The sequence below is a fragment of the Myodes glareolus genome, chromosome 2, assembly GCF_982192425.1.
Source record: "Myodes glareolus chromosome 2, mMyoGla1.1, whole genome shotgun sequence".
Classification (NCBI taxonomy): Eukaryota; Metazoa; Chordata; class Mammalia; order Rodentia; family Cricetidae; genus Myodes; species Myodes glareolus.
In genome coordinates this window covers 99458695-99485412 of record NC_142027.1, presented here as the reverse complement: position 1 = coordinate 99485412, position 26718 = coordinate 99458695, and the positions used below count along the sequence as shown (strand labels likewise).

Sequence of the window (26718 nt, the reverse complement as noted above, 5' to 3'; positions counted from 1 at the left end):
ATTTAAACACTGCCTGGCCCCTAGTTCTAGCCTCTTATTGGCTAACTCTCACATATTCGTTTAACCCATTTCTAATAATCTGTATGATCACTTGACTGAGGCTTACTGGGTTGAGTCTAACCAGCGTCCTTCTCGGAGAGTAGAGCCATGGCATCTGCCTGATTCTGCTTTCTTTCTCCCAGCACTCTGTTTGGTCTACTCTGCCTATCTAAGCTGTTGTCCTATCAAAAGTCCAAGGCAGTTTCTTTATTTGACCAATGAAAGTGACACATAGACAGAGGGCCCTCCTACTCCACCAGGTGTTGGTTCTAATCCCTGCACTCCAGAGATAGAGACAGCAAGATCAGAAGTTCAAGGCCGTTCTCGGCCATGTAGCAAGTTTGAGGCTAACCTACAATACAGTGATAGATACTGAATTTAAAAAAAACAAAAAACCACATAGCCCTCCAACAAGAAAATCAGTAGACAGAGACTCCAGGTTTTTAAATACACAACATTATATACAGCATTTTTATAGTTGTATATTTTAATATACAGTATTGCAAATACATGTTCTCTTTTTTGTTAATTTTTTTATTGAAGAAATTTATTTTATTTTACATACCAACTCCAGTTCCTCCTTCTCCTGCCCTCCAGCCTCCCCCTTCCCACTTCTTAACCACTCTTCAGAGGGGACAAGGCCTTCCTTGGGGAGCCAACAAATTCTGGCATACCAAGATTTGACAGGATCAAGCCCCTTCCCCTTGTATCAAGGCTGAAGAAGGTATCCCACCAAAGGGAATGAGCTCCAGAAAGCCAGTTCATGCACCTGGGATAGGTCCTGGTGCCACTGCCAGCCCCCCTTAACATATCAAGTCACATAACTGTCACCCACATTCAGAGGGTCTAGTTCAGTCCTGTGCAGGTTCCCGAGTTGTGTATAGTCCCTGAGCTTCCACTAGCTCGGCTCAGCGGTCTCTGTGGTTTTTCCCATCATGCTCCTGACCCCCTTGTTCGTATGATCCCTCCTCTGCCTCTTCAACTGATCTCCATGAGCCCAGCCCTGTTGACAAAAAAAAAAACAAAACAAACCTACATTGCCCTTCAATAATAAAATCAGTAGAGAGAAACTATAGATTTTTAAATATACAGTATTATATGCAGTATTTTTACAGTTATATATTATAGTATGTAGTATTATATCTATATGTTCTCTATATAATTCCCTTCTGTGGATGTAAGCAACGCAAATTCCCTGGGGATGTACCTCAGTAGAGCACATGAGCAGCATGCATGATGCCCTAGATTCAATTCTCTTTAGCAGAGGAAAAAATCCCAAATACAAAATGTTGAGGCTGCATTGGTAACACTTTGGGTGGGTGAGACGGCTTGGCTGGTAAAGGTGCTTGCTGCCAAAACCTGATGACCTGAAGCTGACTCTTGGGCCCACATGGTGGGAATAGAGAATCAACTCCTGCAGGATGCGGTCTGACCTCCCCGCCTTGCATGCTATGGCACATCAGACACACATAGAAAGTATAAATAATATAAAAATTTAAAACAGTACCCAAAACCATGTATTTATTTGTTATTTCCCCTGTAGAGAAAAATCATGTGCATGTGATAAAGCATACACCTGTCCGACACACTGACCAGGTGATGACTGTTGGCATGGATTCCAAGCGCTCTGGCCATGTCCTGTGATGAGCAGGGCAGATAGCTGGCCATGGGCCTAAGGCTTCATAGTTCCTGGATTAATTTCTGACACCCAGTTCTTTCTCATTACTCTGGTCCTATTTACCACTCAGGATCTCCAAAGTCCTCCTGCTCAACCAGGCTCCAAGAGCTCCTGATTGTAGGACAGAGCACTAAGAAAGAAGGATTATAGAGAAGTCATCCACCCATTGTGGCTTTGTGGTCTAAAGATTACATTATTTTCTTGCCACGGACCGGTTCAGTGGAGCCACTCAGAGCGTGGGAGAAGCAGGGTCTTGGTACTCAGGAGGGCACGAGGTCGGTGAATGGCAGACAGACACAACACACAAGAGAGTGGTTGGAATCTACTGTGATTTTACTGAGTTTGTGTTTTCATTATATAATATTCAAACAAAGAACAAATCAGAAGGTCATATATAATCAGTTGGCACAGTATGAAAGCTTCTTTTAGTCACATCAGTGATTTTTAAGAAAAGCATATTATCAGAAGCAGATGTTAGACATAAAACATCCTTTGAAGAGGAACTCTTGCCCTTGGGAATGTAAATCTCAGACAAGCGGTTTCATCTATCTAGTAATAGAAAGTTTCTGTCTTATTATCACTATCATGGCCCTTCCTCTTTCTAACTCTTTCTTGACCGGCTCTCTGCACCTGCTGAAATATACTTCTTTGTACCTTCTTATGCAGCAGACACCAGGGGGGTTGGGATCCAGCAAGCCTATCCATAAAGTTCAAAGTATAATATAACACTATTTGTCCATTAACATAAACCCATCTATTCCCTTGCTCATCATACACCCCGTGTATGACAAGGGTTCTGCTGTAGTCTTATACATTCCTATACTGTGCTTCCCTATCCCAGAACTGTTCCTGAAGAGATAATCCTTGTCTTGTAGATATATAGAATATCAAAAGAGATTGTGCAAAGCCCATATCCCACATTGCCAGCTAATCGAGAAACTGTCTATGCCTCAGCGGTGGCTAATACTGGGCCATCTGCCATAGACCTCCAGGAAGGCTAGTCCCAGAGGACACATAGCTCCCATCCAGCTTAATGATGTATGTCATGTCACACAGATGACACTGGAGTTGGTGTGGCATTTTCTCAACTGGAGTAAAGAGTGTGGAAGATCACTCAGCCACAGATGCATGCACACTTGTGTACCCTATACCAACAAAGCTTACATCAGACAATGATATCTAAAGTTTACTGCTCTATGTACTTTGCACACATTAATTTTTATCATCCATTCCTCAGACCCATGAGTATTGCTCTATTACAAGTGAACAAACTATGTTCCAAATGATAAATATTCATCTCAGGTTAAATAATTGATCCCTAATGCAACAAGGATCCAAGAGATCATGTGGCTGCAAAGCTCACGGTCTTCATCTTTTTTATTTGCATTTTTAAATAAAGACTGCATTATCACCCTTATTCTCTTCCCTCTAATTCCTCCCATGCCTCCACTCCATCTAAATATTATGATCTCTTTTAATTATTATCGTTATACATATATAAGCATAAATATATGAAAACAATGTGCTGTGTCCATTTAATGTGGCTTGTTTGCATGGTTTCAGGGCTGACCACTTGAACCAGACAATCAATTAAGGGACTCATTCCTAGATAAGACTAATTCTTCCTCTCTCAGCAGTTATTAATTGCCTATAGGTTCATCATCTAGGGGTGAGGTTTTGTGAGATTCCCCTGTCCGCATTAACGTGTCTATTGGTGATGTCAGTGTTCAGATCTTGTTAAGGTGACAATATTGTTGTCATTTCACGGGTGTTACTTCCTAGCATTTCTAGATGACACCATCTCACAGCAGACTTTCTGGTCCTCTGACTCTTACAATAATACTGTCTCCTCTTCCTCAACGTCCTTGAGACTTAAGTGTGGGATTGTGCTGTAGCTGTCAGGGTCTTCATCTTTTGCGGACTTAGCTTTGCCCAATGCCATATAGGATTAGTAGGGGAAACAGCAGCTCATCCTAGGCTTTGCCAATGGGTAATACTCAGAGCTCTGCCCTCTAATCAGGGACAAGATAAAGACCTCCAGAAAGCCCACAGTGAGAGCTGGAGGAAAGAGATGTAGGAATGTCATGCTATCCTTCTGGCCATAAAGATAAGCCCTGCTTTAGATTTTTATACCAAAGAAAACTCTCAAGGATGTCCACATGAATTTTTAATTTCCAATCCTCCCCAGAGACTTTTGTCATTGACACGCACACAGCACCTCACAGCCTGTAAGTTTTTTCACACTCTCTCTGTGGTCCTCATGACAAGCCCCTGACATAAGCAGGCTGTTCTAGTCCCCATGTCGGTACTGAAGCCGTGGCTCAGTGGTCAAGAGCACTGGTTGCTCTTGAAGATGGTCCTGGGTTCAGTTCCCAACACCCACAGCTGGCTTACAATGGTTTGTAACTCCAGTTTTAGAGATTTTTGGTCACCTATTGGCCTTCACTGGCACCAGGTATGTATGTGGTGCACAAATATCCATAAAAGTGAGACACACACACACACACACACATACACACACACACACACCTAATCCCTTTGTTAGAGACTTACAGCTAAAGAGTTTACCCAAGGTGACTCTCTCTCTCTCTCTCTCTCTCTCTCTCTCTCTCTCTCTCTATATATATATATATATATATATATATATATATATATATATATATATATGGTAAAAGCAAAAGTATTCCAAAATATCACCTCAGCACTGAGACTTCATAAGGAGCACACCTTACTCAGCAATATTAGAACTTGCTTCAAATCAAACCTACAAAAAAAAGAGGACACCAAAGGGAAATGTGCATGTCTTTCATGTGAGAATCAGGGCACCCCCCAACTCATCAGAAATCCTAAGCATAATAAGCATAATAACAAGAAGTCAAACCCAGTAACAGGGGTTCAAAGATGATACTTTGATAAGCTGGACTTGACTCAAGCTCAAGCGTACTTAGAAAAGAAAACAGTGCTAATATTAGCTGTCATATTAACTTTGAAAGGCAATGTTACAGTCTGGCAAGATAGCTTAAGGGGTAAAGTCACCTGTCTTCAAATCAGACAACGTGGGTTCAATTCCCAGCACCCATTGGAAGGTATGAGGGAATAGATTCCCTGAGGCTGTCTTTTGGTCTCAACAGCCCCCACACATATGCACTCACACATAAATAAGTTAGTATGAAGTAAATATGTCCGTAAAGAATTCAGTGAACTGGAGAGATGGCTCAGCACATAGTGCTCTTGCCGATGATACAGATGACCTGAATTGGGATCTCAGCACCCATGTTAAATGGCTCACATCTGCTTTAACATCAGTTCCAGTGGGAACTGAACTGGCCCTCTGTAGGTACTGCACACACACACACACACACACACACACACACACACACACACACACACTCATACATACACTCTCATGCATTCAGGCACACCCAGTGCACAAAATAGATGCTCACTCAATAAACACACTGTATCTCTCTCACATTCAAATACTAATAATGATTCATTAGTTCTGTAAATAATTTAATTGTGAGCAACTATGTGTGTATACAATTAAACTATTATATCTCATCAACCTAACAAAGTATCCTTTAAAAGTATAGAGAACACATCCTTTTTACAATTTTCTTGAGAATTTTATACATGAGTATTGAATTGACATCAATTCCATCTTACTCTCTCCTCCCTCCAACTCCTCCCATTACCCAATCCCCTCTCAACTTCTTGACTTAATCACACTAAGTCCACTTAGTTTTGCTCATGTGTACATCAGTTTTGGGATGATCAATTTCGGGTGTGTCAACCCACAGCCCACAAGCCACACACAGCCAAGAGTAACACTAAATTTAGACCCCCCCCCCCGGTTATAAACTTATTTGAGGCATTGTAAGTTTGGGATTTGAGGAATAATACAAGTTTTTGTAACTCAATTTTTGGTTTGAAGGCATGGATTGTGTAGATGACAGTACTGTCACACAATATCAAAAAGCTGGACTCAAATGTCCTATTTGACACTTTCACCATTAGCATATCCAGCTTTTTTCTCTGGACCTTTCCCACCCAGAAACTTTTATCTGAGCCATCATTTTATCAGAAAGTCTCTCGGTTGACTTTCTGTGTCACAGTTTGTCTTCCTTTCGCAAGCCCATCATGCCATGCCATAGTAATCAGGAGGCAAAGTTTAAAAATCATAGATGAAAATAAACATTTGTTCTACCTCCCTATTCTGCTTGAACTCAGCTAGCATCAAGGCAGCAAGTGCAGGAGAAATGAGTGTATCCAGAAGGTCATTTACCCAGGATGAACTGGGTTCATGAGTTAAAACTCTAGTCCATTAATTGAGACAAGGGCTCACTTGGTAATTAGCAAATAGAAATAATCAGCCATAAAAAGTCAGCAAATTTCAATCACTTGCTACGTTTTCTTTAAACTACATTTACTTGTTTATTGGAGAGTCATGCCATGGTGTATGTTGAGGTAAGAAGACAATTTTGAGGAGTTATTTCTTGATGCTCACCATGTGATTCCCAGGGACAGATCAAGTCCCTAAGTTTGGCAGCAATTGTCTTTACCCTTGATCCACATCACAACCCCACACTTTTTAATACAGCAAAATTATACAATAATGTAGCTGTCTTAACTAGATTTTCTGTTGCTGTGCAGAGACATTATGAGCATGGCAACTTTTAGAAAGGAAAATCATGTAATTGTGGTGCCTTGCATTTTCAAAAATTTAGTCCCTTAGCATCATGGTGCAAATGGTGGTGTTCAGGCAGACAGGGTGCTGGAGACAGAGCTAAGATTTCTATGTCTTGACTTGCAGACAACAAGAAATGATCTGTCTCACTGGGTGTGGCATGAGCATATTTCAGACTTCAGATCTCATCTGTACAGTGACAGACTTCCTCCAACAAGATCCCACCTACTCCAATAGGTCACACCTCCTAGTGTACCGCTCCCTTTGAGATTATGGGAGCCAATTACACTGAAGCTACCATAGATATTTAAGTTTCAATTTGGCACAGCCTAGAGTCAAATGAGGAAGGGATCTCAGGAAAGAGATTGTCCAGGACAAATTGGTCTGTGGGTACATCTTCAGGGATTGTCTTGATTATTAATTAATGTAGTAGAGTTCAACCTGTTTTGAGAAGCATCTTTACCCAGGTAGATGGCCTTGGGCTGTATGAGAAAGTTAACTAAGGTCGAGTCTGAACCTTACAGCAAGCAGTGTTCCTCTATAGTTTTTACTGAAGTTCCTGCTTGAGTTCCTGCCCTGGCTTCCTTTCTACATGGGAAGTAGAAAAAGGGAAGATCTGAGTAAATTGGGAGCATGGGGACCTTGGGAGAGGGTTGAAGGGGAGAGAAGAGTCAGGGAGGGGAGCAGAGAAAAATGTAGAGCTCAATAAAAATCAATAATAATAAAAAGAAACCATTCTCTGTGCTCAGTCAGTATTCCTGTCATTCTGGGAGAGTCTGTCAAACGACCTGTACTACTTTCAAGTCTCTGGATTGCCAATCCTCTTTTTGTGAAGTGAGGATCATTGTTTTTTTTTTAATTTTTTATTTTAATTCATTTAAACTGTTTTTTTCCAAATTCTCACTCCCTCCTCTTCTCCCACTCCCCTCCCTCTTCCTCTACAGACCCTCCCACCCCAACCCCTCCAATCCTAAGAGAGGGTCATGTACCCCGCCCTGTGGAAAGTCCAAGGCCCTCCCTACTACAACTAAGTTGAGCACGGTTTATATCCAAAGGGAATAGGATCCCAAGAAGCTGGTACATGCAGTAGAGACAAATCCCAGTGTCACTATCAGTGGCCCCTCAGTCTGCCCCAACTCTCAATCCTCTTCAGAGGGGCTTGGTTGCTTCCATTCTTGTTCACTCCCAGTCCAGTTGGAGTTAGTGAGCTACCATTAGCTCAAGCAAACTGTCTCAGTGGATGAACCCCTCATGGTCTTGAATTCTTTGCTCATAATCTCATTCCTTCCACTCTTCAATTGGGTCTTGGGAGCTCAGTCCAGTGCTCTGATGTGGGTCACTGCCTCTGTTCCCATTTGTTGTTGGACAAAGTTTCTATGGTGATATTTAAGATAGCCATCAGTCTGACTACAGGGTAAGGCCAGTTCAGACACCTTCTCCTCCATTGCTTAGGTTCTTAGCTGGGGTCATCCCTGTGGGTTCTTGGGCATTTTTCTAGAACTGGGATTCTTGCTAAGTCCATAATGGCTTCCTCAGTCAAGATATCTCTTTCTTTGCTCTCATATCTGTCCTTCCTCCATCTCAACTATCCCATTCTTTCAAGTTCGAGGATCATTGTTTTTTTGTGCACACTTACAGCTTTTTGAGGGTTTGTTAGGAATATGTATTCTATATTTAAACTTAAAATGCTGTGTATTGGTTGTGCTTTGTCCCATGAGAGTTGGTATCTTGGAAGTTTGGCCCCAAATCTGATGATATTAAGAGATAGTAAGACCTTGAAAGAGGTAGAGCCTAAGAAGAGCCCATCCCTGAATATTCCTGACTCTGGCCTCCTGTCTTACCCAAGGAACATGCTGAGATTCAGCTCTCTTCTTTCCAGCTGAACAATCCTCAGAAGCAACCATGGTTCATATTGGTTTAAGCATGCAGATGGTAGATGCATCTACATGGTGTTTGGTCTTTCAGACTCACAGAATACAAGAGTGATGGAGTCATGGGGGCTTCTAATAACATTTTCAAAGAAAGTTTTGGGGGTCAGACTGATGTCTGCAGCAATATTAAAGCCCCTAAAGAATGCCCTCAAATGGATTAGAGGTATAAAAATGAAGCTGAGAGTCATACTTAAGAAGAGGCAGAGCAACTTAGAGTATGACATACCTACTTCAGAAAGTTGCAGTCAGAGTAGGAAGCCAGTTCAGTCAAGTAGACAATCGCCTAGCCTCTCACAAGCCAAATCATGGAAACAGAGATGTCCAAGATCTTGTGACTCTGCTGCAGTGTGCACAGATCATCATTCTTGGTGATTTAGGACTCAATGCTTGCCTTGGTAGGTTTTTCCTTCTTTTGCAGTGTACCTTAAAGTATGCCACAACTTGTTTTTCAGTTTTCAGACTGACTACCAGGTTGTTTGTCCTGAGTCTCAGCAGAGACTTTGAACTTAGACTTCTGAGTGATGTTGGAATGAGACAACACTTTGACACTATTGGCATGAAATGAATGCCTTCTTGTTCTGATATCAACATGAACTATAAGGGTCAAGTGCAGAATGCTGTGGTTTGGTTGTGGTTTGTTTCTCCAAGAGCCCATATATGGGAAGTCTGACTTCCAGTGTCTGAATGTTAAAAAGTAGTGGGACCACTAAAAAGGACAGGACTTACTGACTCTTTTTTCTTCAATATAGTCTTTTTCTTTTCCTTTTTTAATTTATTTTTTATTGAGCTCTTCTTCCTGCCTCTCTCTTCCCCTTCAACCCTCTCCCATGGTTCCTATGCTCCCAATTTACTCAGGAGATCTTGTCTTTTTCTTCTTCCCATGTAGATTAGATCCAGATATGTCTCTCTTAGGGTCCTCATTGTTGTCTAGGTTCTCTGGAACTGTGATTTCTAGACTGATTTTATTTGATTTATGTTTAAAAACCACTTAAGAATAAGTACATATGATAATTATCTTTCTGAGTTTGTGTTACTTCACTACAAATGATGTTTTCTAGCTTCATTCATTTGCCTGCAAATTTTCAGATGTCATTATTTTTTATTCTGTATAGTACTCCATTGTGTAAATGTACCATATTTTCCATTTTCCTGATCCATTCTTTGGTTGAGGGGCATTTAGGCTGTTTCCAGGTTCTGTCTATGACAAACAATGCTGCTATGAACATAGTTGAGCACATGTCTTTGTGGCACAATTGAGCATCCTTTGGATATATATACAAAGGTGGTATTGCTGGCTCTTGAGGAAGGTTGTTTCCTAATTTTCTGAGATATTGCCATACTGATATTCAAAGAACCTGTATAGCTTCTACTTCTACCAGCAATGCAGGAGTGTTCTCTTTACCCCACAACCTCTCCAGCATAGGTTGTCATCATTGTTTTTGATCTTGGCCATTCTTACAGATGTAAGATAGAATCTCAGATTTGTTTTCATTTGCATTATCTGATGACTAAGAATGTTGAACATTTCCTTAAGTGTCTTTCAGTCATTTTAGATTCCTCTGTTGAGAGTTCTCTGTTTAGGTCTGTACTCCATTTTTATTGGATTATTTTTTTTCTTTGGATGACCAATTTCTTGAGTTCTTTGTATATTTTGGAGATCAACCCTCTATCTGATGTGGGGTTGGTGAAGATCTTTTCCCATTCTGTAGGCTGCCATTTTGTCTTGTTGACCATGTCCTTTGTTTTACAGAAGCTCTTCAGTTTCAGTGAGTTCCATTTATTAATTGTTTCTCTCAGTGTTTGTGCTGCTGGGATTATATTTAGAAAGGTAGTCTCCTGTGCCAATGCATTCAAGTGTACTTCCCACTTTCTCTTCTATGAGTATAGCTGGCTTTATGTTAAGGTATTTGATCCATTTGGACTTGAGCTTTGTGCAGGGTGATAGATATGGATCTATTTTCATTCTTCTACATGTTGATATCCAGTTATGTCAGCACCATTTGTTAAATATGCTTCCTTTTTCCATCTGATATTTTTTGCTTTTTTAAAAAAATCAGATGTTTGAAAGTGTGTGGGTTAATATCAGGGTCTACCATTCAGTTCCATTGGTCCTCCTGTCTGTTTTTATGCCAATACCAGGCTGTTTTCAGTACTGTAGCTCTGTCGTAGAGTTTGAAGTCAAGGACTGTGATACCTCCAGAAGTTCTTCACACTGTGAGTACCTCCCCCAAAACTAACCCAAATCCCACTTGCCTCTTTATCACTATGTTTTAGCCCCTGACATGTGTGCAGATGCTCTGTTTGAACAAGACACACCAGTTGCTAGAAGTCCATCTAGGCCACCTGCCCACAGACATCCCCTCTGTCGAAGTCCCGAATACTATACTGTTCACTTCCCTACTTCACATTTTCTCAGCTACCAACTTGCACAAAGACACCCTGAGAAAACAAAGGCCATGCCTCCCACCAGGTTTCTAGTAGCAAACATGATTATAGGGGACCATGGGTGATTCATAAACCACACAGACCAGAAGAACAGAGAAGAGAGTAAATAGAAATCAAAGAACAAAACACCCATTCTAAAGAGAATAAATGAGAAATAGAAACCTAGACTCATAATCACCACAAACCCAGATACAGAGATGTCAACTTAAGAAGACAAACAACAGCCAGGGCAATATATTCCCACCAAAGCCCAGTTAATTCTACCACAACAAGCCATCAATACTCCAACCCAGGAGAAACACAAGTAAAATGTTTTCAAAAAAACTTTATAAATATAATAATGGTCCTGAAAGAGGATGTGAATAAATCCCTTAAAGAAGGCAATAAAAGGATAAATAAAATATTGGAGAAAATGAATGAATTCCTTGAAGAATGCCAAGAAAATATAAAAAAGCCAAAGGACAGAATAGTTCATGACCTGAAAATGATCATAGAAGCAATGAAAAAGCATAAACTCAATGAATACTGAAATGAGAAATTTAGGTAAGAAAACGGGGATTACAGAAGACAGCTTCACCAAAATTATAGAAGTCATGAAGGATAGAATCTCTGGTGTTAAGAATATGATAGAAGAAAACTTAAAATCTTAAACACTCCTAATACATAACATCCAGGAAATCTGGAAAACTATAAATAGATCAAACCTAGCAATAACAGGAATAGAAGGAAAAGAATTCCACCTTTTACTCCCAGAAAATATTTTCAAAAAAATCAGAGCCAAAAATTTTCTTACCAAAAAGAAGGACACCAGGGAACACAGAACACAGAATCAACTAAACAGGCCTCATGGGTGTCTATAGCAACTAAGCAATAACTCTGCATCCTATTTGGGTGTGAGGCATGTTGTTCTCTGCAGATATGCTATAGTAGTTTGGTGTTTTTGTAGGACTCCTAACACTGTGTGTGGGAGGTACCTCTCTGACTCTTTTGTCTGGCCTTGTGATCCTATTCCTCCTATTGGATTATTTCATCAGGCCTTGATATGAGAATTTGTGCTTAGTCATATTGTAACTTGATATGACATGCTTGGTTGATATCCCTGGGAGAATTCTCTTTTAAGAAAGGCAATGTAGGTGGAGGGGATCTTGAGGACAGGGGATCAGGAAAGGAGGCTGAGAGGAGCAAAAGAAGGGGATACTGTAGCTGAGATGCATTTTATTAGAGAACAATTTTAAAAAGAAAAGAGAGAAGATGTGGACACAGTAGGGGAAGACTGAAACAAAGGAAGTTTAAAACCCAACAGTACATAAATCAGATCCTGTAGTTCTCTCTCAGACATATCTGGGATTCTCTCTCAAAGAGTTTAGATAGCTCTATCCATGCAACTTTTTGTCATGTGTCTCATTTGCTATTATCACTCTCTGATTGTAGCTATCCATGGCAAATGCCTCATAGTTTAGGTTTTTCACTATACTATTTTCTCAAAAGAACACAAACTTCGTCTTCACAGCTTCACGCTATCAACTCTCAAAGGCTCCTTGGGTTCAACAGTGCTGAACTGAAACCGCAGAGGAAGACTCCATGACCTTTACTTTTGGCATCTTTAGTGTTTTCAGAACCAGGACAACATGGGGGATCATGCCAAGTTTGGTTTCTATGTTGGGATGGACCCTACCAGAATTGCATGGACAAGAGTTACAGTAGATTTTGTATGAAGTTGATTTATTGAACTAGGAAACACGTTGCTTACTCCTTCCATCAATTAAATGTTTGGAAGAATGGAATCTTATTCTTAAAGCACCTTGCTGGCCCTTTTGTCTCCTATGTCCTTGGACTACTAGCTATCCCTGTGTCTGTGCTGAGGAGTTCCATCCAGAGGGGTGAGTGTGTGTTATCGGGGTGGACTGTCCCAGAAGAGAGTACAGCCCCTCTCCCCCAGCTCCTGCTGCAGGGTCTTCTGTGTTCCACTCGACCTACCCTGCCCTGTCCCCACGATTGCCCTTTTGTCTCTGGTGTCCTTGGACTACCAGGAGACCCTGTGTCTGTGCTGAGGAGTTCCACCCAGAACCAGTTCCTGCTCCTGCACTGAAGAGATCCACCTAGAGAGTCAGTCACAGCAAAACTGGACCAATACACCAAGATTCTTCTGGCTCCATTTGAAGGAAGAGATGGGTAGGCGCCAATGCAAGAATTCCTCAAACAATCTGAAAGGCAACATGACATCATCAGAATAAAGCATAAAGTATCCTGGGGTAACTCTAACAAAGGAAGTGAAAGATCTATTTGACAAGAACTTTAAGGTTTTGAAGAAAGAAATTGAAGAGGATATCAGAAAATGGAAAGTTCTCCTATGCTCTTGGATTGGGAGGATTAACATAGTAAAAAATGGCAATTCTCCCAAAAACAATCTATAGATTCAATGCAATCACCATCAAAATCACAACAAAATTCTTCACTGACCTTGAGAGAACAATAACCAAGTTTGTATGGAAAAACAAAAAAACCCAGGAGAGTCAAAACAATCCTATACAATAAAAGTACTTCCGGAGGCATTACCATCCCTGACTTCAAACTCTATTACAGAGCTACAGTAACGAAAACTGCTTGGTATTGGCACAAAAACAGAGATATTGACCAATGGAATAGAATCGAAGACCAGGATATTAACCCACAAACCTATGAACACCTGATTTTTGACAAAGGAGCTAAAACTATACAATGGAAGAAATAAAGCATCTTTAACAAATGGTGCTGGCATAACTGGATGTCAACCTGTAGATGAATGAAAATAGATCCATGTCTATCACCATGCACAAAACTCAAGTCCAAATGGATTAAAGACCTTAATATTAATCTGACCACATTGAACCTGATAGAAGAGAAAGTGGGAAGTAGTCTACAAGACATGGGCACAGGAGACCACTTCCTAGGTAGACGCCCAGTAGAACAGACAATAAGAGAATCGATGAATAAATGGGACCTCCTAAAACAGAACTTCTGTAAAGCAAAGGACACTGTCAATAAGACAAAAAGGCAATCTACTGATTGGGAGAAGATCTTCACCAATCCCTCATCAGACAAAGGTCTGATCTCCAAAATATACAAAGAACTCAAGAAACTAGATATTAAAACTCTAATTAACCCAATTAAAAAATGGGGTACTGAACTGAACAGAGAATTCTCAACAGAAGAACTTCGAATGGCCAAAAGACACTTAAGGTCATGCTCAACCTCCTTAGCGATCAGAGAAATGCAAATCAAAACAACTTTGAGATACCATCTTACACCTGTCAGAATAGCTAAAATCAAAAACACCAATGATAGCCTATGTTGGAGAGGATGTGGAGTGAGGGGAACACTCATCCGTTGTTGGTGGGAATGCAAACTTGTGCAGCCACTGTGGAAATCAGTGTGGCGGTTTCTCAGGAAACTGGGAGTCAACCTCCCTCAGGACCCAGCAATTCCACTCTTGGGAATATACCCAAGAGATGCCCTATCATACTACAAAAGCATTTGTTCAACTATGTTCATAGCAGCACTCTTTGTAATAGCCAGAACCTGGAAAGAACCTAGGTGCCCCTCAATAGAAGAATGGTTAAAGAAGTTGTGGAATATATACACATTGGAGTTTTACTCAGCGGTGAAAACAATGACATCTTGAATTTTGCGTACAAATAGGTGGGAATAGAAAACGCTTTACTGAGTGAGGTAAGCCAGACCCAAAAAGAGGAATATGGTATGTACTCACTCATAAGTGGATTCTAGCCATAATTAAAGGACATTGAGCCCATAATTCGTGATCCTAGAGAAGCTAAATAAGAAGGTGAACCTAAAGAAAATCATATAGTTATCCTCCTGGATATTGGAAGTAGACAAGATTGCCAGGCAAAACTTGGGTGCACGGGGTGTGGGGGGAGTGGATGTAAGGGGAGATGGGTAGAGAGAAGGGAGAAGGGGAGGATTCAGGAGAGCTTGGGGGAATGGGATGGGTGGGATGGAGGAAGGGTGGATATTGGAACAGGGAAGTAAATATCTTAATTAAGGGAGCCGTTTTAGGGTTTGCAAGAGACTTGTCTCTAGAGGGGTTCCCATGTCCAAGGAGAGGTCCCCAGATTGTTCCTTGGGCAGCAGAGGAGAAGGTGCCTGAACTGGCCTTGTTCCATAGCCACACTGATGAATATCTTGCATATTATCATAGAACCATCGTCTGGCGATGGATGGAGATAGAGACAGAGACCCACATTGGAGCACTGGACTTAGCTCCCAAGGTCCAAATGAGGAGCAGAAGGAGGGAGAACATGAGCAAGGAAGTCAGGACCACGATGGGTGTGTCTGCCCACTGAGACGGTAAGACTGATCTAATGGGAGCTCACCAAGGCCAGCTGGACTGGGAGTGATGAAGCATGTGATCAAAATGGACACTCTGAATGTGGCTGGAAATGAAGGGTGACTGAGAAGCCAAGGACAATGACACTGAGTTTTGATTCTACTGCATGGACTGACTTTGTGGGAGTCTGGTTTGTTTGGATGCTTACCTTTATAGACCTGGGTGGAGGGTGAGAGAACCTTGGACTGCCCACAGGGCAGGGAACCCTGAGGGCTCTTAGGAGTAGAGAGGGAGGGGGAGGAGGAGTGGGAGGGAAAAAGGAGGCGGGGAGGAGATGGAAATTTTAAATTAATTAATTAAAAAAGAAAGAAATGCAGGCAGTGGGTATTAGTCACTTCTCTGCTGCTAAGATGAAATACCCTGAGCGAAGTAACTTCATTTGGGAAGAAGGGGTGTGTTTTGCTCAGTCCCAGATTATAATCTACCATGGTAGGGAGGTCACAGCAGCAGAATCTTGAGAGAGTTGGTCCGTTGCAAAAAAGCAGTAAAAGCTTGTGCTCAGCTAAATGTCTCCTTTTTAAACAGCCTGGGATCTACCCAAGGGATGACCCAGATGGGTATGGTTCTTCCATCACTCTTCCTTCCACGCCCAGAGAGGAAATAATCTCTCACATATGTGCCTGGGGGCTTGTCTCCTAGCTGATCCCAGATACTGTCAAGTTGATGATTAACACTAAACTGTCACATAAGGTCTTAAAGAGACTGACCAAGAGCAAGGGCCAATCCATTTAGCCTTGGTGAACAGGAAAGAAGTATCCTCTGTAATGGGACACTGCATTGAAAAAAACCCTAAGATCACTGCTAGGGGCAGGAGAACATGCATCCCAGGCTCTTGGCAGCATCTGCAGCTCCAGAGAGCCAGCCAACAGTGAGTGGCACACATGCAACTCACCAAAGACCAGTTGCTAAGGACACAAAAATGCTCAGAAATAACTGGTACGTTAAAAAATAAAAATAAAGAAAACAAGTTACAAAACAAACAACAAAAAAAGAATATTATCTGCCATGCAAAGATTCAGAGTTCAAGACAATCCTCAGCCACTTGGAGAGTAACAAGACAGCCTGAGCTACATAACAAAACCCAGTCTTGACAACAAACAGAGGAAGCAGAAAAATGAATATCCAGTTTACTATAATCCCAGGTTGGCAATTTCTGAGGTTGTACAAATTTCTTCCATGAAAACTCTCAAAAGGATTAGGAGATAATCTATCAATATACAGGAGAGGTTTGGGCTCAGCAGGATGGCTCATTGCTAAAATGACCTTGCCACCAAGTCTGATGACCTCAGTTTGATCCCAGAGATCCACATACTGAAAGAGAAAACTGACACCCACAAGGCATCTTATGACTCTCTCTCTCTCTCTCTCTCTCTCTCTCTCTCTCTCTCTCTCTCTCTCACACACACACACACACACACACAGAGAGAGAGAGAGAGAGAAAGAGAGAGAGAGAGAGAGAGAGAGAGAGAGAGAGAAATTATAGATAGATGATAGACAGTGATAGACAGATACAAAGAAAGAAATGTAGGTAGGTAAGCAGATAGGGAGAGAGAGAGAGAGAGAGAGAGAGAGAGAGAGAGAGAGAGAGAGAGAGAGAGAGAAAGAGAGAGAAAATGTTGTATTTTAGAAAATAAAGCGCCTATTTCACAGGAATTTCAAAATCAAGACAGAAAAGATCAGTTTTCCAAGGTTGAAGGTAACCCATGGTGGTATTGCTCTAGAGAGTTTCTGTCTCAGTTCCCCATCAGTCTGAGGCTCTGTGTGAAATAGTTGTCATAGACAGACAGACAGTAGTAGTCAGCTTCATCCTCAGCCTGCAACCCAGAGATAGTTAGGATGGCAGAGCTGGAGGAGCTGTCCTTGGAGCCAGAGAAGCGATCAGGAGCCCCAGAGGGTCTTAGGTCATATCTGTAGATGAGCAGGCGGGATGTGTTTGCTGAACGCTGAAGATACCAGGATGCAGAATTGCTATCAATGCTGCCACTGCTGCGGGTACAGGAGATGGTGATCTTCTGCCCCAATGATCCCAACAGTGATTGGGACTGGGTGTACACAACCTCAGCCCAAGATTCTGTGAGGATGGAGTGAAACAGAGAATCAGTGAGGACAAGATAAAGCCAGTTTTTAGGGGACAGGTGTAAGCTATTATTTCTCCTGTTCACACCCCCAGAATCCCATGTCAACAGCCGCCTGTGTAGTGAGCCAGGAAAGTGAGGAGAACTGGAGCCCAGATCATGGTGGAGACACAAGGAATTTCTCCTGGAGTCACACAGCCTCGTGAATGAGAGGCTGTCACTTCTTATCTGTCCCTGTCTTCTGAGAGGATCTTCGCTATGCAAATGTATCCAATCCCAGAAGCTGTGGAAGCCCCTCCTTCAACATTAGAATGGGCTCCAGCTGAGAAAGAAGTAAGCTAGAGAGAATTTGTGTTTTCGTGCACAGGAAACACTGCTGGACAGAGATCAGCTGAGAGTCTGGCCAAACTACGCAAGTGTGTGGCTGGCAGTGCCCTCTGGTGGCTGGAGGAGACATGACCCTGGCAGGTGCCATTGCTCAAGGTTTCCATCCTCCTCCCCCCGCCCCCCCATATCTCTGACTGTTGCAATCCTGTGTCTCCCCTGACTTGAGGGAAGGAGACTGTACAACAACCTGTGCTCTCTGTATAACTAGACCTTCCTACCTATCCAGGTGCACCAAGGGCTACTACTTTTTGGAGCGTTCTGGTTCCTTTTTTGGTTACGGTGTGTGTGGCACATACCAGAAAGAACATAAACTCTGTTCTCACCAGTTGCAGTAGATGATAAGATATTCAAAGATGATGAAATTGAACCTATAATCTCCAAATAGAGGCACCAAACAAGCATCTACAGGTGAAGCAATTATCTCCAAGAGAAATCTAGAATACAGTTTATGAACTTTGCACGCACTGTATTATATAAAACAGCCTGCATCCAAATGAGTAGAAAAACTGAGATAATTTCAGATATGATGTCCACTATGTCTTATATTTTGAAAGGAATCCTTAAGTCTCTTTCCCTGAAGAGAGATTTACATCACAATGTATATACCCTGACTTGAAGATTCCCCCAGACAGATTGGATTTTCATCTACATTTGAATGTTAATCAAAATGACTGTCATCCCAAAGTTCCCTACACAACAACAAAGAGATAATTTTTTTCCATTTATTTATTTATAAAAATTTCCACTTCTTCCCCTCCTCCCAATACCCTCCCGCTCCCCCCACTCCCTCTCCTCCTCCCTCTCCAGTCCTAAGAGCAGTCAGGGTTTCCTGCCCTGTGAGAAGTCCACGTTCCTCCCCTCTCCCTCCTGGTCTAGGAAGGTGAGCATCCAAACAGACTAGTATCCCAAATAGCCAGAACATGCAGAAGAAACAAGTCCCAGTACCATTATCAATAGATTCTCAGTCAGCCACATTCAGAGAATTCGGTTTGATCACATGCTCGTTCAGTCCCAGTCCAGCTGGCCTTGGTGAGCTCTCATTAGATCAGTCCCCATGTATCAGTGGGTGAACACACCCCTCACGGTCCTGACTTCCTTGTTCATGTTCTCCCTCTTTCTGCTGTTCATTTGAACCTTGGGGGCTCAGTCCAGTGCTTCAATGTGGATCTCTGTCTCTATCTCCATCCGTCGTCGGATGAAGGTTCTCTCTGATCCTGTCTTCCTTGCTCACATTCTCCCTCCTTCTGCTTCTCATTTGGACCTAGGGAGCTAAGTTCAGTGCTCCAATGTGGGTCTCCGTCTCTATCTCCATCCATTGCCAGATGAAGGTTCTATGGTTATATGCAAAATATTCATCAGTATGGTTATGGGACTAGGCCAGTTCAGGCACCCTCTCCTCTGCTGCTCAGGGAACAATCTGGGGACCTTTCCTTGGACCTGGGAACCCCTCTAGAATCAAGTTTCTTGCAAACCCTAAAATGGCTCCCTTAGTTGAGATATATACTTCCCTGCTCCATATCCATCCTTCCTCCCTCTCCCCATCCCATTCCCCCAAGCTATCCGGAATCCTCCTCTTCTCCCTTCTCTCTACCTATCTCCCCTTACATCTACCCCCCCCCACCCCCCGTGCACCCAAGGTTGCCTGGCAATCTTGTCTACTTCCAATATCCAGGAGGATAACTATATGATTTTCTTCAGGTTCACTTTCTTATTTAGCTTCTCTAGGATCACTAATTATAGGCTCAATGTCCTTTAATTATGGCTAGAATCCACTTATGAGTGAGTACATACCATATTCCTCTTTTTGGGTCTGGGTTACCTCTCTCAGTAAAGTGTTTTCTATTTCCATTCGTTTGCATGCAAAATTCAAGATGTTATTGTTTTTTACCGCTGAGTAAAACTCGAATGTGTATATGTTCCACACCTTTTTTAACCATTCTTCTATTGAGGGGCACCTAGGTTGTTTCCATGTTCTGGCTATTACAAAGAGTGCTGCTATGAACATAGTTGAACAAATGCTTTTGTAGTATGATAGGGCATCTCTTGGGTATATTCCCAAGAGTGGAATTTCTGGGTCCTGAGGGAGATTGACTCCAGTTTCCTGAGAAACCGCCACACTGATTTCCACAGTGGCTGCACAAGTTTGCATTCCCACCAACAACGGATGAGTGTTCCCCTCACTCCACATCCTCTCCAGCATAGGCTATCATTGGTGTTTTTGAGTTTAACTATTTTGACAGGTGTAAGATGGTATCTCAAAGTTGTTTTGATTTGCATTTCTCTGATCGCTAAGGAGGTTGAGCATGACCTTAAGTGTCTTTTGGGCATTCGAAGTTCTTCTACAAACAGATAATTTTAATTAACTATCTCTTCACTGCAGATTTTCCTCTGGGTGACAAGTTACAGCATTTTAATATAGCTTTGAGGGCTGACATAAAGACGACTATGAATAGAAATCTCTTCACATATATTGTCTCCTCTACCTCTCTCAGACTAAGAAACACCATGACTTTTCTCTTCAGTGATTATACCCTTATGAAATGCATTTATAAAGAGTTTAATATAGAAATGTGTATCAAAACTGCTTTGAGAGTTCATCTTATACCACATAGAATGGTCAATATCAATGAAAAAAGTAACAGCTCATGGTGGCCAGAATGTAGAATAATGGGAACGTTAATCCACTGCTGGTGGGAATTAAAAATTATATAGTCATTCTGGAAATCACCATGGCATTTCTTTAGAAGCTTGGAATAGATCTAACTCAGGATCGAGGTGTACCACCCTTGTTCAGAAAAGCCCAAAGGGCTTTTTATATTATTATACAGAAACTTGCTCAGCCGTGTTTATTGCTGAACTAAAGATAATATCTAGAAATGGGAGACAGCCTCAGTGTCTTTCAACAGATGAATGGAAGCAATCCCTGACAGTACTCAAGGGGCCAAGAACTAGAGATCAGATAGGCGATGGACCTAAGAGAAAATGAAATACTACTGTTATGCTAAAGAAACACAGCATTTATATGACATCTAATGATATTCTGTTATTTCATCGATCAGCATGTAACTCAGTTATTATAGCAGAACCTTCCTCCTGCACTAAATGAGAACAAATATAGAGACCCACAACTGAACTATTTTCAGAGAGTGAGGGAACTTGGAACACACTGTAACTGGAGGTTTCTCTCCTGTCCACCTGTTTCCAAATAACCACTCTGAAGCTTAATATTAATTACAAACTGTTTGACCAATGGCTGAGGCTTGTTACTAACTTGTTTTTGCATCCTAAATTAACCCATTTCTATTAATCTATGGATTGCCATGTGGTTGTATCATTATTACCTCACATCGTGCTTCTCTAGCAGCTGCTGACATCTCCCAGATTCAGCCTTATTTCCCATAATTTTTGCTTTGGATTTCCTGCCTGGCTTTATTCTGCCTGGCTATTGGTAAAATCAGTTTCTTTATTAACCAATGGCAATAAGATATATTTACAGTATACAGAAGTGCACCCCACATCAGTACACAGTTATAAATGGTGTATCTCCATCACAACCTTTCTCTGTGGACTCAGGGAAGCCTGCACCATAAGAGGCAGTAAGAATATAAGAGGTAGAATGGACAGAAACAAAGACTTCTAAACACAACACAACCAACATATATATGAACTCTGTGGCAGAGATAACGGCAGTATGTACAGGGCCTGCTCAGGATTAAGCCAGATGGAGTCTTAATGCTCAGAGGATAACCCATCCCTAACCCCAAAACTATCCCCAAATGATTACCACTCGTGTATGAAAAATTGATTTTTTCCTGGGTATTCTCACTGGGGATTCAAACCACACTTAAGGCCAATCATCATACCCAGCAGTAGGTGGCAAGCACAAAATAAACTCAATGGCATCTATGAATGTTCTTTTTGCCATAATGTCATGTCAGATCATAATTTTTAACTTTATGTATATACTATGGGTTCTAGTTTTGTGTTTTAATGAGACTCTGGTATATGGACATATGTGTCTAAGCCTATATGCTGTTACTTTTTATTAATTTAAAAAAATTTTTTTTTACATACCAACCACAGTTTTCTCTCCCTCCTCTCCTACCATACCCTGCCCTCACCTACTTTCTACTCCCATCCACTCCTCAAAAAGAGTAAGGCCTCCCATGGGAGTCAACAAAGCATGGCATATCAAGTTGAGGTAGGACTAAGTTCCTCCTCCTGCATCAAGACTGAGCGAGGCATCCCACCATAGGTAATAGGTTCCACAAAGGCAGCTCATGCACCAGGGATAGGTCCTGGTCCTACTGCTAGAGGCCCCACAAACTTTCCAAGCTACACAACTGTCACCCACGTGCAGAGGGCCTATGTCAGTCCCATGCCGTATCCCTGTTGGTTTAGAGTCTTAAACTTCCAATGACCTCTGGTCAGTTGTCTGTGTTTCTCCATCAAGTTCTTGACCCCGAGCTCACATAATCCCTTCTCCTTCTCTTCAACTGGACTCCCAGAGCTTAGCCCAGTACTTGACTCTGGATCTCTGCATCTGCTTCCATCAGTTGCTAGTTGAAGGTTTTATGATGACAATTATAAAAGTTACCAATCTGATTACAGGAGAGAGCCAGTTCAAACTCCCTCTCACTATTGCTAAGAGACTTACCTGGGGTCATTCTTGTGTATTCCAGGGAGTTTACACAGCACTGGGTTTCTCCATAATCCCATAATGACCCCTCTATCAAGATATCTCTCTCATTGCTCTCCTTCTCCATCCTTCCCCCAACTTTACCATCCTGATCCCTCATGTACCCATCACCCAGCCCCTCCCCTCTACCCATACACCCAGTTTTCCCAGGAGATATCATCTATTTCCTATTCCCATGGCTATCTACCCATCACTCTTAGGGTCCTCCTTGCTACCTAGCTTCTCTGGGGCTATGGATTGTAGCCTGGTCATCCTTTGCTTTACATCTAATATCTACTTATAAGTGAGTACATACAGTGTTTGTCTTTCTAGATTTAGGTTACTTCACTGGGGATTTTTTCTAGTTCCATCCACTTGCCTGCAAATTTCAAGAGGTCATTGCTTTTTACTGCTGAATAATACTCTGTTGAGTATATACAAGACATTTTCTTTGGTTGAGGGGCATCTAGTTTGTTTCCAGGTTCTGACTGTTATGAATATTAATGCTATGAACATGGTTGAGCAAGTGTCCTTGTGGTATGATTGAGCATTCTTTGGTTATATGCCCAAGAGTGGTATAGTTGAGTCTTGGAGGTAGTTTGATTTTCCTGATGAATGACTATATTGATTTTCAAAGTAGTGGTACAATTTCCCCTCCCACCAGCAATGAAGGAACTTTTTCCTTGTTCTACATCCTCTTCAACATAAAATGTCATAAGTAATGCACATGAGGTTCCATTTAGCAATTGACTATCTCAGTGTCTGTGTTACTGCTGTTGTATTCAGGAAGTAATCTCCAGTGTTAATGTGTTCAAGAATACTTCCCACTTTATTTTCTATCAGGTTCAGTGGAACTTGATTTGTGTTAAGGTCTTGATCTACTTGGTCTTGAGTTTTGTGCATGGTGAGAGGTATGAATCTATTTGCATTTTTCTATATGTCAACATCCAGTTACACCAGCACCATTTGCTGAACATGTTTTATTTTTTCATTGTACAATTTCAGTCTCTTTGTAAAAATTAGGTGTTCATAGGCATGTTGATTTATGTCAGGGTCTTCAATTCAATTCTATTTATCTATGTATCTGTTTTTATGCTAATATCAAGCTGTTTTTATTACTAGAGTTCTGTAGCAGAGATTGAAGTCACGGATGGTGATACCTCTGGAAGTTCCTTGAATATACAGGATTGTTTGACCTGTTCTATCTTTTTTGTTTGTCCATATTAAATTGAGTATTGTTCTTTTGAGGTCTCTGAAGAATTGCATTAGGGTTTCAATGGGGATTCTACTGAATCTGCAGATTGTTTTTGGTAAAATTACCATTTTATCAAAATATGTTCATCCTACCTATTCATACACATGGGAGATCTTTCCATTTTCTGGTATCTTCTTCAGTTTCTTTCTTCTAAGACCTAAAGTTATTGTCATCTTGATATTTCACATGTTTGGTTAGAGTTACCACAAGATATTTTATATTATTTGTTGTAGTAAAAGGAGTGGCGGGCTGCTTTCGGCCGCCCGGCTCCCGGCTAGCTTTACCCGAAATAATTACATGGAAACTGTATTCATTTAAACACTGCCTGGCCCATTAGTTTTAACCTCTTATTGGCTAACTCTCACATCTTAATTAACCCATTTCTAATAATATGTATAACACCACGTGACTGTGGCTTACTGGGATGAGTCTAACCCACATCCGTCTTGGAGAGAAGAGCCATGGCATCTGCCTGACTCTGCTTTCTTTCTCCCTGCATTCTGTTTGGTCTACTCCATCTATCTAAGCTGCTGTCCTATCAAAAGGCCAAAGCAGCTTATTTATTTGACTAATGAAAGTAACAAATAGACAGAAGGCCCTCCTACTCCATTTCCCCTTTTTCTGTTTAAACAAAAAAGAAAGATTTTCACTTTAACATAGTAAAATTACATATAACAAAACAGTTATCAAGCAAGAATTATAGTTACAATATTTATATCTATTTTATCTTTTATCATAACTAACGAAAAGTATAACTATGACTATCCATTCTTAACTCCATCAAAGACTCTAGAAGGATATAATACCACCTAAGTAAACAAGAAATAAGCAATTTCCAAACTCTAGAAATGACAGAGACATGTCGCTGCCTGGAGGAGGAGAGCCCAGAGTTTCCATTTTCATGCCATTTGGAATTCTGTCCCTCACTCAATAATTTGAAAAATATCATGCTGATTTTATGAGAACATCTGAGCTAATCAATTAGCTACTATATTAGAGATTTGGGCACTGACAGTGGTAAGGTAGCTGATTAAAATTATCTGTTTGTTTTGTGATGTCAGGGACTTAGAGATGTCAAGTAACTTTGATTCCAGAAAAAATGTAGATGAAAAACAAAACTGTCCTGAGGAATCTTCAAGCTAGGGTAGTATGTTTGTGATCTAAATCTCTCTTCAGGGACAGGGACTTGAGGATTCCTTTTGAAATATAAGACATAGTGGTGTTCGTGTTCTGAATGAGCCTCACGTTTCCTATTCAGTTAAATGCAGGTCATATTTCTGGCACATTGTGTGCAAGCCTGTAAACTGTATTCCGCCTTTCTCCTGGAGGCAATTGCTTTATATACAGAAGCTTGTTTAGTGGATCCATTGGAGGAAGTAGTCTCCTTCAATTTCACCATCTTCAGATATCCTACCTTCTACTGCAACCAATGAGAGTAGTGTATATGTTCTTTGTGATATATACCACCTACAATAAGAAAAAAAATGACCAGAATATAGGAAAGAGTAGTAACTCTTGGTGTATCTGGATAGATACGAAGATTTGTTTGTACAGAGAGCACAGGTTGCTGTATAGCACACCCCCGCCCAGGGCTGCTGATTTTAACAGTCAGGTTTTAGGAAAGCACTGGTAGCTGCCGAGGGTCGATGTCTACTCCAGCCACCAGATGGCACTGCCAGCCACAAATTTGCTAGTGTTTCTCCAGGCTCTCAGTTGATACTTCCTGACTTAGTCCCATTTCACGTGCATGAAAAAGTATTTATTTTTAAACCTTTATTTTTTTCAGATGGAGCCTAGGCTAATGTTGACAGGAAAGGTCTCACAACCTCCTGGACCGGAGACGTTTGCATATCGATGACCTCTGATGACAGGGACAGACAGGGAAGTGACTGACTCTCACTAGGTTGTGTGACCCCAGGAGAACTGTCCGGTGTCTCTACCATGACGTGCGTTCCAGTTATCCTCATTTTCAAAATTCGCTGCACGGGTGGCTGTTTACTTGGAATCCTGGGAGTGTGAAGAGGGGAAATGATAGTCTCTCCCTGCCCTGCCAAAGCCAGCTTCTCTTTACCTCCTTCCTATACTATTCAGATTAGCATGGTCAAGAAGCCAAATCCCAGGTGCCTATGACATTTGACAACATGGGTATCGACCTGAGCAGGTAGTTCTGTTATAAAAGCCAATAGCTTATGATTTCTGACTCAGAATCTTAGGAGTATTCTTAGGTCAGTGACACATGCACTTGGTCCTGGAGAGGCTGCAGGCTAGATGGCCTTGTTTCTCTTCTTAGCAGAGAACGGAAGGTCACAGAGGCCAGAAAGACACAAGCTGAACAAAAAACAGTGGGTCAGTGAGCATGTGTGGGTCCCAGGTCTGACAGTCCCACTTCCTTGGGCCAAGTGACATTTTACCATATTTCTATGGCTACCAGGTTTTTCCGGTGCTTTCAGGAATGAATTCAGCACTGTATCTCCATCCACTTGCCCGGGAAGACAAGATGTATTTCAGAGTGTTCCCACAACCAAAGAGAACAGATGCACCAGATAGGATGTGTAGGTGCAAGGACCTGAGATCCCTCTGTTACACTCTGGCTACCACCATCTGCTTATTCACCAACCCGAACATGACCACAAGAGCGGGGGAGCCCTTCACACCTGAACAATGGCTCCATCTTTCTGTCAGACTTCTACTCTGTGTTTCAAGGAGTCAGATCGCTTCAGTCCTGCAACCCAAATAATCCCCAGATGGGAGGTATGCAGACCTGGCCTGAGATGAAGGGGAGCTAGACCTGGGCTTGGGAACGATAGATAAGGAGTTGCCTGCCCTGTACTCTGAGTACTTTCATGAGACTGTGAATGTCAGTACCTGTGGAATGAAGGCATGATGAAGAGGTGGGAAGGAGTCAGACAGAAGGACCCTCGCCTGCTTGGACAAGTCTGTTATCCAGCAGTGTGATCCCAACGGTAGAGCCAACTAAGGTCCCTGGAAGTTGAATTGGTCTGCAGACCCTAGGAGGAGATCCACAGGCAGGCTGATGCATTCAGAGCCAAGCCAGCCTGTAGTTCTTTTTTTTTTTTTCAACCTGTCGTTCTTCACCCCTCCCCCATCCCTGCAACCACTCCCCCCACCGGAAGCTCTACAGGCACCTCTAACGTC

At 41.8% G+C, this 26718-nt stretch overlaps 1 pseudogene; it reads right to left on the bottom strand.

The window, feature by feature from the left end:
- Positions 1-16900: 16900 nt before the first annotated feature.
- LOC148123086 (immunoglobulin lambda variable 6-57 pseudogene) lies at positions 16901-22296 on the bottom strand (annotated as a pseudogene).
- Positions 22297-26718: the final 4422 nt, after the last annotated feature.